The sequence below is a fragment of the Hyperolius riggenbachi genome, chromosome 4 (assembly GCF_040937935.1).
Source record: "Hyperolius riggenbachi isolate aHypRig1 chromosome 4, aHypRig1.pri, whole genome shotgun sequence".
NCBI lineage: Eukaryota > Metazoa > Chordata > Amphibia > Anura > Hyperoliidae > Hyperolius > Hyperolius riggenbachi.
Window position 1 is genome coordinate 464,041,796 of NC_090649.1, and position 16,196 is coordinate 464,057,991.

At 43.7% G+C, this 16,196-nt stretch overlaps 1 protein-coding gene across 1 annotated transcript in view; it reads right to left on the bottom strand.

The window, feature by feature from the left end:
* Positions 1 to 16,196, bottom strand: part of LOC137504429 (calpain-8-like) — a 128,404-nt gene that overhangs the window by 88,012 nt on the left and 24,196 nt on the right. The gene's annotated exons all lie outside the window — the stretch shown is intronic.

Genomic DNA, 16,196 nt, shown 5'->3' on the forward strand with positions numbered 1-16,196 from the left:
AGAATTTTTGAAAAGCATTGATACACTATCATGGGGTGCACCTAAGCAATATACAGTATATATGCATCAAGGGGTACTTGAGATGATGTTACTCACAATAGAGGGTACGTTGGCCACCACAGTCATTAATAAAGGGGTACATGCTGTAATAATGTAGAGAATAGTATTAGTGATTAGTGGAATGCTACTCTGCTGTAAGCAAGTAGAATCACTTATGAACTTCACCCTTCTGTTCATTACTATGGATGGAGAGTCTTTTGTAAATGTTTTGTGTGTGTGCAGCTGCATTTGTTGTGCGGTTTGGAATATGTGTATGCCACGCTTTTGATGGTTGTATTAGACTTTGCACATGACTTGTATTAATAAAAGTTTTTTTTTTATTATTTAAATTCTTTGGGACTCTGGTTTGAGCTTGTTTTCTTTTGACTTTATGAATGAGCTTTCCTTCAAATTTCCACCTAACATAAAATTCTGTCTACTTAAAGGACAACTGAAGAGAGAGGTATATGGAGGCTGTCATGTTTATTTCATTTTAAGCAATACCAGTTGCCTGGCAGCCATGCTGACCCTCTGCCTCTAGAATCGCATATGCGGTTTTCATAGCACATAGATGAAAACGCATATGCGATTCTGCCTCATATTCTGCCATAGTGTTCCTACCTTCAAGAAGTGTTAGGCTAGGATCAAAGCAGCCAGTTGCATAATACATGCGTTGTAATGGACTGTGAACTGCAATGGAGACTGGGCATAGACTTTAAAGGATACCCGAGGTGACATGTGACATGATGAGATAGACATGGGTATGTACAGTGCCGAGCACACAAATAACTAGGCTGTATTCCTTTTTTTTTTTTCTTTCTCTGCCTTAAAGGGGAACTGAAGAAAGAGGTATATGGAGGCTGCCATGTTTATTTATTTTTAAGCAATACCAGTTGCCTGGCAGCCATGCTGACCCTCTGCCTCTAATACATCTAGCCATAGACCCTGAGCAGTTGGCTGAAGGTGTAATGGTTAAGGGCTCTGCCCCTGACACAGGAGACCAGGGTTCGAATCTCAGCTCTGCCTGTTCAGTAAGCCAGCATCTATTCAGTAGGAGACCTTTGGCAAGTCTCCCTTACACTGCTACTGCCAATAGAGCGCGCCCTAGTGGCTGGTGCTCTGCTCTGGCGCTTTGAGTCCGCAAGGAGAAAAGCGCAATATAAATGTTATTTGTCTTGTCTTGTCTTGAACAAGCATGCAGAAGATCAGGTGTTTCTGACGTTATTGTCAGATCTGACAGATTAGCTGCTTGCTTGTTTCTAGTGGTATTCAGACACTTCTGCAGCCAAACAGACCAGCTGGGCTGCCAGGCAACTGGTATTGTTTAAAAGGAAATAAACATGGCCGCCTCCATAGTCTTCTCATTTCAGTTGTCCTTTAATCCAGTCCTCACCTTTTTTGAACTCTCCGCTCACCTCTACCTCTGTCCAAGATTCACTGTGCTTGATAAAAATACCAACAACTATACGTAAGGGAATACTATGGCATACATATGAATTAGCCACAGGGAGATTTGGGCGCAGGGTAAAGCTGATGATCGGCTCACCCTGCTCTTATACAAGCAAGTCTCGGTGGCTTTAATTAGTATTCCCCCTCCAGGTTGCCATGGTTAGTGGGGGAAAGATGTAATTCGGCTTCCAGCTATTGCTAGCGGCCAAATTACAGGGTGTTTATAGTAATTTGGCTCCGTCTTTTGATGTTGTCCAAATTACTCACTGAGTGAGCACCGCTATAGCTGTCATTTCTATTACGGCCTATGGGGGCGCCAGCTGTGCCCAAATCTCCTGCGTTGTTTTTACATCGCTTGATCCCATGTCTACAGGCAAAAGTTATGTTCAGTCCTCTAGAACGCTGTACAAAACAAAAGTCCATGCACAAGTTTGTACTGACTGTGGAGCAGGATATCTGGGAAAGCCCTCACAGGCCCCGACCTAGGGTGCCCTCTTCCCCAGGGGGCAGCTGGGCCATCAGGGTTGCCTGAAACACTGCCCTAAAGTGCTGATCTGCATGATATGCTGCTCTGATGATAGCCACCATGCTGCTCTGCGTGATATGTTAGTTTTGAAGTTAGTCATTATGCTGGTTTTGGAAATGGCCTCATTGTAAATAGTTGGATTTGATATGAATTAATCTTACTCTGAAGACACAGATAATTTTTTATTTACAAGGGCGGAGTCAGGATAATTGTAATCGCATTAAGTGACCACAGGAGAGGCGATGTGCTGAGAGCGAGAGCAGGACATGATCCTCATTGTAAACACACAATATTTGCCGCCGTATTGTGCAGAAGGATTGGGGATGTTTCACATTAATCCTCTGGAATTAGACAAATCTGTTTTTGTTTCTTCTGTATGACAGCATCATGCTCAATCCATGGCATGGTACATATAATCCTGCCAGTCTGACACCAACTGGGTGGGTTCTCTCGTCTTCCTGAGCTGAATATTAGCAAAGAAAAAGGATGGGGGGGGGGGGGGGAGGGGGTTGCTTTTTGGGGGATTTTTTCTCCTGTTTTCTGTGATGCAATTTAAAGTGAACACGAGGTAATAATAAATTGATGAAATAAATAATTACATCTGTCCTTCTACTCCTAAAAATGACTTTTTTTTTAGATATCCTACGGTTTTATTTTATATTTACACATTTATAAAGTAAAGTGAAAGTTTTATTGTCTCTGCTCAATGGCAGTCTATTAAGAGTCCAAGGGTTAAAATACATAAATTATTGATCTTTTTCTATCTCTCCCCTGCCAGTAGTTGTATTCTGCCAGGAAATATTTTATGGCTGTAATTTTTGTATGGCTGTCCTGCTGATCCTCTGCCACTAATACTTTAGCCATAGCCACTGAACAAGCATGTAGATTAGATGTTGGACTTTTAAGTTTGACTACATTTGCCGCGTGCTTGTTTTAGGTGGGTGATTCAGACACTACTGCTGCATGAAAGATCAGCAGGACAGCCAGGCAACTGGTATTGCTTAAAAGGAAATAAATATAGCAAGTCCTTCTTAGGTCAGTTGTCCTTTAACTGACCTGTTCAGATAACTTTAATGGGGGACATCAGTGGAATGAGGGGACACAGAGAGCACCGGAAATGCTCTATGGGATCCTGAGCAGGAGCGCTTCTGCCTAAGTCATTTTTGTATCGAAAATGCTATTTTCGATTTCGAGAACATTTTCATGAAAACAGCTTGCATTTTTGCAGTTTCACAAAACTGTGAATATTAGATTTTTACCACCAAAAGGTATAAAAAAGATATCATTACCACAAATGTAACGCAAAAAAAAAAGATAATTTACCACAAAAATTCACGAAAAGTGCAAAACCGCTTATTTTCGATGGCATTTTCACTCGAAAAATCAAATTTAACATTATTTTTGCAAAAATGAATCCGAAAAGAGTATTGGCATTTTCACTTATCACTGCACACTGAACACCAATGATGGCCAGGTTCGGTAGGTTCGGTGACTGGGGGATTTTGGTTGGGGGAATGATAAGCAGCACATTGGGGTGTTTTTTGCATCCATAATGCCCACCAGAGATGGCTCGAACCTCCGATTTTAGGTTTGCGAACCTCGAACGCGAACTTCCGAAAATGTTTGCGTTCGCGCGAACCGCAATAGACTTCAATGGGCAGGCGAACTTTAAAAACAACAAACACTAGTTCTGGCCACAAAAGTGATGGAAAAGATGTTTCAAGGGGTCTAACACCTGGAGGGAGGCATGGCGGAGAGGGATACACGCCAAAAGTCCCAGGGAAAATTACGGATTTGACGCACAGCAGGGTTTTAAGGGCAGAAATCACATTGCATGCTAAATTGGAGGCATAAAGTGCTTTAAAACATCTTGCATGTGTATACATCAATCAGGTAATGTAATTAGAGTACTGCTTCACACTAACAGACCAAACTCACTGTGTAACACACTGCAAACAGCTGTTTGTTTAGTGATGGCCATGCTGGACTGGTGCGCACGATGGCGAGAGAGTGCAGGCGATGGCGGTTTTCAAACCCATATGCTCGGGCTGAGGTAGCTCAATGACAGAACAACAGTGACTGTCCAGCTGATCGAATTAGGTCTGTCCACAATGAAGTAACGACCTTATTATCTTGGGTGTGTTCCCCAACACACTCATATAGCCGTAGCCATTGCTTCATTGTGATACGGAAGCCCCTTCACCATTCTGCCATTTATTCAACTGTGTGATAAAGTTTCCATGGTACTTTCTCAGTACCATGGTGACCACGAGTAACGGGCCGGGAATCAGGGTTTGCTTCCGGTCCGGAGTGGGAACCTGAGAAATGGCCACCACACATCCAAGGAAGGACCCAATGTGCTGTATAAGTAATGTACCTGCCCTGACCATGTTTTGCACACCAGGCATCTGTGGTCAGATGGACCCTTGTCCCAAAGCTGTGAGCCAGAGATGACACCACTTGCCTTTCACATCACGGTACAGTTTGAGTATCGTCTTTTTAGAAAAATAATTGTGGCCTGGTATCTTCCACTGTGGTGTCCCAATCGCCACAAATTTTCACAAGGCCTCAGAGCCCACCAGCTGGTATGGTAACAGCTGGCGAGCTAACAGTTCCTCTAAGCCAGTTGTCAGACACCAGGCAATGGGGTGACTGGCAGACATTGGCTTCTTCCGTTCAAAGATTTCCTTAATGGACACCGGGCTGCTGTGGGCAGAGGAGCAGGAACCGCTGGTATAATATAGTGTGCAGTCACACAGATGCAGTGAAAGGTATGCAATGACTGGTATAAAACAATGTGCAGTCACACAGATGCAGTGAAAGGTTAAGGGAATCATTCAGGGTCCGATTCCGGTCCGAAGTGGGAGCCTGAGAAATGGCTACCACTACACATCCAAGGAAGGCAGCAAGCACGGCATGCAAGTCCCGACTCAGGGAGGTAGTGATGAAAAATAGCAATACAGGAGGACTCTTTCGAGGGCCTGCTGTAAATGAGACAAATACACTTGAAATCCTATAACGAGAATCTATTATGGAGGGCAAGTCTGCCCTCCATTCAAGTGAAAGGTATGCACTGACTGATATAATACAATGTGCAGTCACACAGGTGCAGTGAAAGGTATGCAGTGACTGCTGGTGGTATAATGCAATGTGCAGTCACATAGGTGTTGTGAAAAGGTATGTACTGACTGCTGGTATATAAAACAGCGTGCTGTCACACAGATGCAGTGAAAGGTATGCAGTGACTGGTACTATAATACAATGTGCAGTCACACAGTTGCAGTGAAAAGGTATGCACTGACTGGTGTATAAAACAGCGTGCTTTTACACAGATGCAGTGAAAGGTATGCAGTGACTGCTGGTGGTATAATGCAATGTGGAGTCACACAGGTGCAGTGAAAAGGTATGCACTGAATGTGCTGGTCCTGGCACAATATAACAATTTGCAAGGGCCAGCTGTGACAGACAGGGCTGTATATGCAGTGGCAGTGGGCCACACAAAGAAAAAAACATATCACAAGAACATTGTAACTATGTAACTATGTAAGAAGAGTCTCAATCCTCCAATTGTAATATTAAATACTTAATGCAGGAAGACGTGAAGGCAAGACTAATTAAATTAAAAATAGACAAGGCACCTGGCCCGGATAGCATGCATCCTCGGGTCCTAAGGGAATTAAGTTCAGTTAAAGATAAACCCTTTTATTTTATCTTTTGTGACTCTCTTTCAACTGGCAGAGTCACAGTGGATTGGCGTACAGCCCACGTTTTCCCATTATTTAAGAAAGGCAAAAAATCAGATCCAGGAAATTATAAACCGGGAAGCTTAACATCAGTTGAATGCAAACTATTTGAGCGGTTACTAAGAGATACTATACATGACTTCATAGTAGAAAATAATCTTATTTCTCAGCATCAACATGGGTTTACTAAAGACAGGTCCTGTTTGACTAACATGCTCTGCTTTTATGAGGTAGTGAACGCTAATGTGGATATTGGGAATGCTGTAGATGTGATATACTTGGACTTTGCAAAGGCCTTCGACACTGTTCCCCACTAGAGTTGGGCCGAACCTCCGATTTTAGGTTCGCGAACCGGGTTCGCGAACTTTCGCGGAACGTTCGGTTCGCGTTAAAGTTCGCGAACCGCAATAGACTTCAATGGGGATGCGAACTTTGAAAAAAAAAATAATTATGCTGGCCACAAAAGTGATGGAAAAGATGTTTCAAGGGGTCTAACACCTGGAGGGGGGCATGGCGGAGTGGGATACACGCCAAAAGTCCCCGGGAAAAATCTGGATTTGACGCAAAGCAGCGTTTTAAGGGCAGAAATCACATTGAATGCTAAATGACAGGCCTAAAGTGCTTTAAAACATCTTGCATGTGTATACATCAATCAGGTAGTGTAATTAAGGTACTGCTTCACACTGACACACCAAACTCAATAGGTATGCAGTGGCGTGTTCACTAAACAGGTATACAGTGGCGGGTCCACTGAACAGAACAGGTATACAGTGGCGGGTTCACAGAACAGGTATACAGTGGCGGGTCCACTGAACAGAACAGGTATACAGTGGCGGGTTCACAGAACAGGTATGCAGTGGCAGGATCACTGAACACAATAGGTATGCAGTGGCGTGTTCACTAAACAGGTATACAGTGGCGGGTCCACTGAACAGAACAGGTGTACAGTGGCGGGTCCACTGAACAGAACAGGTATACAGTGGCGGGTCCACTGAACAGAACAGGTATACAGTGGCGGGTTCACAGAACAGGTATACAGTGGCGGGTCCACTGAACAGAACAGGTATACAGTGGCGGGTTCACAGAACAGGTATGCAGTGGCAGGATCACTGAACACAATAGGTATGCAGTGGCGTGTTCACTAAACAGGTATACAGTGGCGGGTCCACTGAACAGAACAGGTATACAGTGGCGGGTTCACTGAACAGGTATACAGTGGCGGGTCCACTGAACAGAACAGGTATACAGTGGCGGGTTCACAGAACAGGTATGCAGTGGCAGGTTCACTGAACACAACAGGTATGCAGTGGCGGGTTCACTGAACAGGTATACAGTGGCGGGTCCACTGAACAGAACAGGTATACAGTGGCGGGTCCACTGAACAGAACAGGTATACAGTGGCGGGTCCACTGAACAGAACAGGTATACAGTGGCGGGTTCACAGAACAGGTATACAGTGGCGGGTCCACTGAACAGAACAGGTATACAGTGGCGGGTTCACAGAACAGGTATGCAGTGGCAGGATCACTGAACAGGTATGCAGTGGCAGGATCACTGAACAGGTATGGAGTGGCAGGATCACAGTACAGGTATGCAGTGGGCTGAGGGCTCACTGAACAGAACAGGTATGCAGTGGCAGGATCACTGAACAGGTATGGAGTGGCAGGATCACAGTACAGGTATGCAGTGGGCTGAGGGCTCACTGAACAGAACAGGTATGCAGTGGCAGGATCACTGAACAGGTATGCAGTGGCAGGATCACAGTACAGGTATGCAGTGGGCTGAGGGCTCACTGAACAGAACAGGTATGCAGCCAGGAAGAAGTTAAGCCTAACTAATCTTTCCCTATATGAGAGACTGCAGCAGCTCGCCCTACTCTCACTAATGCAGGCACACGAGTGGCCGTAATGGCCGCCGCTGCCTGCCTTATATAAGGGGGGGGTGGGGCTCCAGGGGCTAGTGTAGCCTAATTGGCTACACTGGGCCTGCTGACTGTGATGTAGAGGGTCAAAGTTGACCCTCAGTGCATTATGGGGCGAACCGAACTTCTTCCGCAAAAGGTTCGCGTGCGGTACCCGCACGCGAACCACCTACGTTCGCCGGCGAACCGTTCGGCCCAACTCTATTCCCCACATAAGTCTGGTGCAAAAGTTGAGGATGCAAGGACTAGGGAAGAGTCTGTGTGCATGGATAGGGAACTGGCTAATGGACAGAAAACAAAGAGTTGTGGTCAATGGATCATACTCAAAATGGGTGACTGTTAGCAGTGGAGTCCCACAGGGGTCTGTACTGGGTCCAGTGCTCTTTAATTTATTTATTAGTGAGCTAGTACATGCAGTAGTAAGCAATGTTGTTATTTTTGCAGATGATACAAAATTGTGCAGAATCATCAACTCTCAAGAAGATAGTGTCATATTGCAACAGGATCTGGATAGGATGGCTATATGGGCACATACATGGCAGATGAAATTCAATGTTGAAAAATGTAAAGTCATGCATTTTGGTTGTACCAATGGTCTAGCACCATACAAAATAAATGGGATACAGTTGGGGACATCAAACTTGGAGAGGGTCTTAGGCGTACTCATCTACAACAAGTTAAATAATCGTACTCAATGCCAAGCCGCTGCAGCTAAAGCTAACAACATTTTGGGATGCATTAAATGGGAAATAAAAACTCGAGATGCTAGCATAATATTGCCCCGTTTAACTCTCTAGTAAGGCCACATCTGGAATATGGAATTCAGTTGTGGGCACCACATTACAGGAAAGATATTGCAGTTTTAGAGCAGGTGCAGAGACGAGCTACAAAATTGATACGTGGGATGGAAGGTCTCACTTACCAAGAAAGGTTAGATAAACTGGGTTTATTTAGTATAGAGAAAAGACGCCTTAGAGGGGATCTAATTAACATGTATAAATACATCAGAGGGCAATATAAAAGCTTGGCGGATGAGGTTTTTGTCCCTAGGCCTTCTCAAAGGACTAGAGGACATGATCTGCGCATGGAGGAAAAACGTTTTAGCCATTAATTTAGGAAAGGGTTCTTTACAGTAAGAGTGATTAAGATGTGGAATGCATTGCCACAGGAAGTCTATACCTGCATTTAAAGGGGGCTTAGATGCTTTCCTTGCGTTGAAAGACATCCATGGCTACAATTACTAGGTTATGCCTAATGATGTTGATCCAGGGATTTTATCTGATTGCCATCTGGAGTTAGGAAGGAATTTTTTTCCCTTTTGGGGCTAATTGGACCATGCCTTGTAAGGGTTTTTTCGCCTTCCTCTGGATCAACAGGGATATGTGAGGGAGCAGGCTGGAGTTGTACTTTGTTCTCTGGTTGAACTCGATGGACGTATGTCTTTTTTCAACCCAAATAACTATGTAACTATGTAACATTAGCTCTCAAAAGAGCTTTTTTGGGGAGCAACAAATATCAGCAAGGAGCAAGCTAACAGACCTCCTAACTAGGGATGCACATTCGGATTCCGCGGAAATGCAATTTCCAAAATTCCGATCGGAAATTGCATTTCCGCATCGGAGTGCGGAAATCGGTAATGCAAGTGCTGTAGGCGGATTTCTGCCGGAAATCGCGGAAATTTCCGCCGGAAATTGCGGAAATTCCACCCGACTTTAACATCGATTTTCTCAAAAACTATAAGGTCTTTTTGAAAACCTATTTTTGCATCTTGTTCACAAGATTCGGTTTTAAAAACCCTGAAAACTTGGTGTTTCTAGGCCTTAAGGGGGCTTTGCTATTAACCACTAAAGTCAGATGATTTTTATTGTAATGTAAAATGCAGAAAATCTGCATCTGCCTATTTCCTGCATTTTACATTACAGTAAAAATCCGCCGACTTTAGTTGTTAATAGCAAAGCCCCCGTAAGTCCTAGAAACACCAAGATGCAAAAAAAAGTTTTCAAAAAGACCTTATAGTTTTTGAGAAAATCGATGCTAAAGTCGGGCGGAATTTCGAACTGTTCGGGCCATCTCTAATGCTTACTGACATCAGTGATGATACGTGGGGGCAATTGTTGACATTTATATTTGGGGTGATTGCTGGGTGTCATATGTGGGGTAATTTTTGACTTTCGAATGTGTGCAGGAATGTGGGGGAGGGGTGTCCTCACAATATTTGCTTCAGGCAGACCGGCCAAGTGTCACGGTTTCTCTGTGGCACTAACATTTTGCAGCCTCTGTCACGGCATCACGGGGCACAGGTCAAATGTCCCAACCTCTTCACAGAGTAGGAGAGTGTTTTCAGTTAACTGTTTCACTGAACAGAGTCTTTGCAGAGAACACTAAAATACATGCATCACATCACACTCTGCAGCTTTGCCTCACGCTGAACTTCATCAGCAGCACAACAACATAAAACTCAGCCAGGAATGTCTTTGAAGTTGATAGAGAGTGAGAGAAAGGGATCTCTACCCTCTATCTGGTTACAGAGCATCTGAATAGTGAGGTGGGTAGCTTATCTTTTAATATGCTTGTGAAGTGCCAGAAATCCTGTATGGATCAATCATATTGGTTGCATTCCTCTGTGCTATTGCTCTTATTAATGACCCATATCGAGGCACAAGATCTTTACTTAGGGATAGTTGTGTGATTTTATGCATTTACAGTCCTGGGACTAGCGTTATGCACTTGTAGGCGCTGTGTTAACATTTATGATTTGTAAAGTTTTTGCCAGAAAGAATTTAATATTTTGCACATTTCAATCTATAGTTTCTTATTTAATATATTCATAACTCTTCATGTAGAGCTATTTACTCAAATTTTTATCCTTTAATACATATGTGTGCTGTGATTATTCTTTAAAGAGAACCAGAGATGAAGCAACCTCATGTATTTTACCTTATAAATCAGTGGGAACATGACAGTAAACACCTAATCTGCTCTTTGTTACATTGTTCTCTGTTTAATTTGCCTGTTATCACCTCTAAGATAAGAATCCCGACTAAGCAGTCGGTCTGGCTTTGCTACAGAATAATTATAGCTGAGACTGTGTTCTTTGCTGTCTTCAAGTCCAAGCCTGCCCCCTGCTGGCTTTGCTCAGGAATCATTATAGCTGAGTCATTATAGCAAAGCCAAACTCAATGCTCAGTCCGGGATTCTTATCTCAGCTAGATAACAGACACTTTTAGCAGTGAGGATGGAACAGAGAGCAGGGTAGGTGTTTTCTCTAATGTTCCCACTGATTTCTATGGTAAAATACATGAGGGTGCTTCGTCTCTGGTTCACTTTAAGTAACTTCCCCAACATCACTCCATGCGCCAATCTCTGCATAGGATGGAGGGGAAAACTGTATGGGGGAGGGGCGTGTTTTTGAAAAAATTGGAGCGTGGTAAAAGGTGTGGTAGAGGCGTGTCTTAGTGTCCCTTTTTCCTGTCTCCAAAAGTTGGGAGGTATGGCTTAAAGAGAACCCGAGGTGGGGTTCTGACAATGCAATCCACGTACAGAGGCTGGGTCTGACTATACTGCCCAGCCTCTGTTGCTATTTCAATCCCCCCTAAATTCCCCCTGCGCTCTGCAATCCCCCATAAATCACAGCCGCGCTGTGCGGGCTGTGTTTACATCTGTACTGTCACTCTACGTGCTCCCCCCATCTCCTGCATAGCTCCGGGCCTGCCCACGTCCCTTCCCTCCAATCAGCGGGGAGGGAAGGGATGCGGGTGGGGACCGGAGCTATGCAGGAGGCTGGGGGAGGGGCAGACTGACAGTACAGAGATAAACACAGCCCGCTGCGACACGCTGTGTGTCGACAGCGCGGCTGTGTTTTATGGGGGATAGCAGAGCGCAGGGGGGGCTTAGGGGGGATTGAAATATCAACAGAGGCTGGGCAGTATAGGCAGACCCAGCCTCTGTATGTGGATTGCATTGTCAGAACCCCATCTCAGGTTCTCTTTCAGGCTGCAAAAACTGGCCCTGATCCAGAGCCTTCCTTCTTCTTAGGTAAGTATCTTAATCTTTTTATAAAAAACAAAATTGCTTCAGTCTTACTATAAATGGCGACAAGCAGTAGTACCAATTCTAGGGACCAAGCTCTGGCATCACAGGGCTGGGTGGCTGCAGAATAAACAGAAGTTTGCTACATGGATGTATAACATCAATAATCACAGCAAGGAATTCAAAGAGCCAGTAAGAACAACCTATAAACCCAAAAGTAGATAAAACAACAGCTGAAAACACAACTTTGTGTCACAAGGAAGAACCCCCTCCTAACCCCAGCGACCCCATAATGGCAACTAATCTGTGAATGAATGCTGTGACTGTAACTGACCAGACCCCACAGATACATAAACCTCGACAGTCAATCTATTAAGGTGCACACACAACATACAATTTTTTAATTCGACAATTACGATTGATTTCGCTGATTGATTGTAATGTTCAAAAAATCTGACCAATGTACCACACACGTGCGTTCAAAAATAATTAAAAACTCTGAAAAATTGCTTAGGTTTCTAAGGCTAGGTTCAAAGTGGGCTATTGCAGTGCGTCGTAACAACCACATTGTAACGCAAAAAGTTGCATTGCAATAAAAAACAATGTGATGTGCGCAGTGCGGCCATTGCAGTGCGTTTTGAGCAATCGTGGGCCGAAATTTCACATATGCAAAATTTTGCATCGAAATTCGCAATTATGCATCGCAATGTGAAATTTCAGAGAAAATTGTAATTCATTTGGAATGTAATATTTCATAATTTCATAGTAACCAAGCAGCTCAGGGTGACCCAAACTACTAGGAATGTATAGGGGGATGAAAGGAACCAAAAAGCCCTCCTACTAAAAAAGTAAAGGTTGGTGTAATTGCCTTCTTAAACCAGAAGGAAATTTGCAATAATTCAGTTATAAATGAACATTTGTGGTTACCCACAATGCACTACTACTAAATATGCAAATTATCCCTTTCCGCCCTTGTTAAGACAAGCAAGCATCCAGAACCGCTGGTATATAGCAAGCCTATAGCTTTAAAGGGACTCCGAGCAGTGCAGAAACTATGGAAAGATGCATATCATTTTAAAGCTCTCTTTCTCCTCTTTCCAATGATATATAAACCACCACCCTACACCTTTTAGTTTTCGCTATTTTCGTGATTGAAATTGCCACGGCCGCGATTTCAATCGCGAAAATAAAGAAAACTAAAAGGCGTAGGGCGACGATTTAGGTGTTGCCAGAAAGAGGAGAAAGAGAGCTTTAAAATGATATCCATCTTTCCATAGTTACATCGTATTACACAGGCCGACTTTTTCTGCTGAATGGAGCTGCTGACTCTGGGGAAAGTGTCGTCCTGTGTAATACAAGTAACTATGGAAAGATGGATATCATTTTAAAGCTCTATTTCTCCTCTTTCTGGCGACACCTAAATCGTCGCTCTACGCCTTTTAGTTTTCTTTATTTTCGCGATTGAAATCGCGGCCGCAGCAATTTCAATCGCGAAAATAGCGAAAACTAAAAAGTGTAGGGCAGCGGTTTATATATCATTGGAAAGAGGAGAAAGAGAGCTTTAAAATGATATGCATCTTTCCATAGTTTCTACACTGCTCGGAGTCCCTTTAAGTTTTACACAGCCATACCAAACCCACATGTAGACAGCCTGTTTCGGACTTTTGGTCCTCATCAGTACATGGCAGGGATTGATAAGGCTGTATGAAATAGGGCTTGGTCGAGTACAACAGAGTAACCAAGCAGCTCAGGGTGACCCAAACTACTAGGAATGTATAGGGGGATAAAAGGAACCAAAAAGCCCTCCTCATAATTTCATAATTTCATGTAATGTTTATGAAATTTCGCATAACTTTGTGCCGAATTTAGTGGTTAATAGGAAAGCAGCCAAACATGCTATTGCTCCTAAAATTGCTACATATGTTACGGAGAATAGCGGGTACAAAAAAAAACAATTTTTCAAAAAGAGCTTTTTGAGAAAAATCGATTTTAAAAATGCAAAGAAAAAATGGTATTTTAACTGTCATTTTTCTGAGTTTAAACAACATTTTTTCTTTGCATTTTTAAAATTGATTTTCTCAAAAACTACAATGGCCTCAATTCACTAAGCTTATCTCCTGTCTTTAATAACTCTTCTAGAGTTGGTACCATGGTGATAAGGCATGTAGTATTCAGGAAACATTTTACCTCAGGCAAACCTAATGTTAACTGTTCTGTCTTTAAGTTAACTCTTCAATCCTTAAAATAACTCCAGAGTTAAAGACAGGCTGTTAATTAACTGCATGTGAAAATAACTACAGAGGAGGTAAATTAACTACAGAGGAGGTAAATTAACTACAGAGGAGGTAACTTAAGGAATGAAGAGTTAAGATAACTCTCTCACTGTGTGGAGGTAAGTTTTCTCTTGCCTTATTATCTCCAGCATGATCTTAGTGAATTGAGGCCAATGTCTTTTTGGAAAATTCTTTTTTTGACTTGTACCCACTGTTATGTAGCACTTTTTATGTCAATAGCATGTATGGGGGCTTTGCTATTCACTGCTAAAGTCAGCATGAAATTACATGAAAATTATGCAAAATTACGAATGGCTGCAAAATCTATTAAATGTACAAATCGTAATTACGTATAGGCGTAATTGTGAAAATGTACACAAAAATTTGCATAACCGTAATTAGCTGATTACGAGCATCACTGGTTTTGACGTTGAGTGCGGGGCATTTACTGCATAACGTTAACAGTACAGTGAAGCATACTTTTTGTTGACTGTATGCTTCACTGTATGCAATGCAATGCTCAGATAACGTGCCCCGCTGCTTTCCCATTACGTTGCATTGCGTTCCCGCTGTTACAGGGAATGCAATGCAACTCTCACTGTGTACCTACCCTAAGGCTGCTTTCACACCAGGACGTTCAATTTTAGGGGACGTTATGGTTGCATAACGTGCCCCTAACGCAACGCCTGGTGTTGTTGGATGTGGACGTCAGACTGAGCAGCGTTGTGCAGCTCACTCTGGCGTCTGTGATGCCGCGATGCGTACTCTTGGACGCATGCGGCATCACGTGGTCCCGCTGGCCAATCGCCGCACAGAGCGGCCGCTCCAGGAAGTAAACACTGCACGTCACACCGTGCAGTGAATATTAATTAGCCATGTGTCTGGCCGAGGAGGAGGAGGGGAGACCTCCTCCTCCAACACTACTGAGCATGTGCAAACAGTCTAACGCGGCTTAGCCGCTTATAACGTACTGCAGGGGTCTAGTCCTGGAAAAAGAAGTGAGTGGACTCACCCGGAAAACCGGCGCGCCGAAAAATGGGCGTGGTCAAGCATAATGTGGGCGTGGTCATGGGTGGGGCCAAATATACATGACCTTAGCAGTGATGTAAAAGGTCTGCCAGGGAAGTTTGAGCTCTGCCGTAGTGTATCCCCCCAAAATAGATGTAATCTGACAGCATTTCACCAAAAAGACACATACACATAATCTGGTAGAAGTTCCTCCAAAATACAGATAATATGGAAGTGGTTCCCCCAAAATAGACAGTGTGGCAGCAGCAGTTCCCCCAACATACACATAATTTGGAAGCAGTTCCCCAAAATACGCGAAACCTGGCAGCGGATCACCCAAAATACACGTAACACCCAAAATACATATAATCTGGCAGCAGTGGTCCCCCAAACATACACAATCTGGCAGCAGTTCCCCAAAATACGCATAATCTGGCAGCAGTCGTTCCCCTAACATACACATAATCTGGCAGCTGTTCCCCAAAATACACGTAATCTGGCAGCAGCTGTTCCTCTAACATACACACAATCTGGCAGCTGTTCCCCAAAATACATAACAGCAGATAATCTGACAGCAGTTCCCCCAAAATAGGTACCCCCAGCATAGGTAGCCAGGTCTATAGGTGTCCGCAGTATAAGTAGCCATGAGTATAGTAGTCCCCAGTATATGTAGCCAGAGGTATATGTGCCTAGTATATGTAGCGAGGGGTATATATCCCTAGTATATGTAGCCAGGGGTATACGTGCCCAGTATATGTATCCAGGGGTATACGTGCCCAGTATATGTAGCCAGGGGTATACGTGCCCAGTATATGTAGCCAGGGGTATACGTGCCCACTATATGTAGTCAGGGGGGTATATGTGCCCAGTATATGTAGCCAGGGGTATATATGCCCAGTATATGTAGTCAGGGGGTATATATGCCCAGTATATGTAGCCAGGGGTATATATGCCCAGTATATGTAGCCAGGGGTATATATGCCCAGTATATGTAGCCAGGGGTATATATGCCCAGTATATGTAGCCAGGGGTATATATGCCCAGTATATGTAGCCAGGGGTATAAATGCCCAGTATATGTAGCCAGGGGTATATATGCCCAGTATATGTAGCCAGGGGTATATATGCCCAGTATATGCAGCCAGGGGGTATATGTGCCCAGTATATGTAGCCAGGGGTATATATGCCCAGTATATGTAGCCAGGGGTA